Consider the following 434-nt stretch of genomic DNA (forward strand, 5'->3'; position numbering starts at 1 on the left):
ATGTTGGCGATCACTCCGTCAGTCTTCTGTTTGGCAACACACGATTGGTTCTAAATGAACCAATGAACACCATTGTTTTATATTGACTTTTACGCGGGATTTATTTGATTTCGGTATATTTGGTTTGCGCTCAGTGAAAGACATTCTTCAGTATAATTTTATCCAATCACTGACGTCAGCTCACCACAAATCTTCCACAAATCTTCCACAAATTGACCAATGAGAGTTAGTTGCTGATGCGAGTCTAAATCTTAGTGTCATCGGAAGTACGATATCCGCCATATTGGATACAGGGTTTTTCTTGAATCAACAGAGATTTTTTTTGAGCTTATAAGAAATTGAAAGTGTCTACACCAGTGACATACTGTTTTATTAAAAGCTAATTTTAGTGTAAGTTCCGTGGAAGTATATAGTAAGGCTGACAAAGCATAGAA

The sequence above is a fragment of the Saccostrea cucullata genome, unplaced genomic scaffold (genome assembly GCF_032062105.1).
Source record: "Saccostrea cucullata isolate Sc308-1 unplaced genomic scaffold, CSIRO_AGI_Scuc_v1 ctg6467, whole genome shotgun sequence".
NCBI lineage: Eukaryota > Metazoa > Mollusca > Bivalvia > Ostreida > Ostreidae > Saccostrea > Saccostrea cuccullata.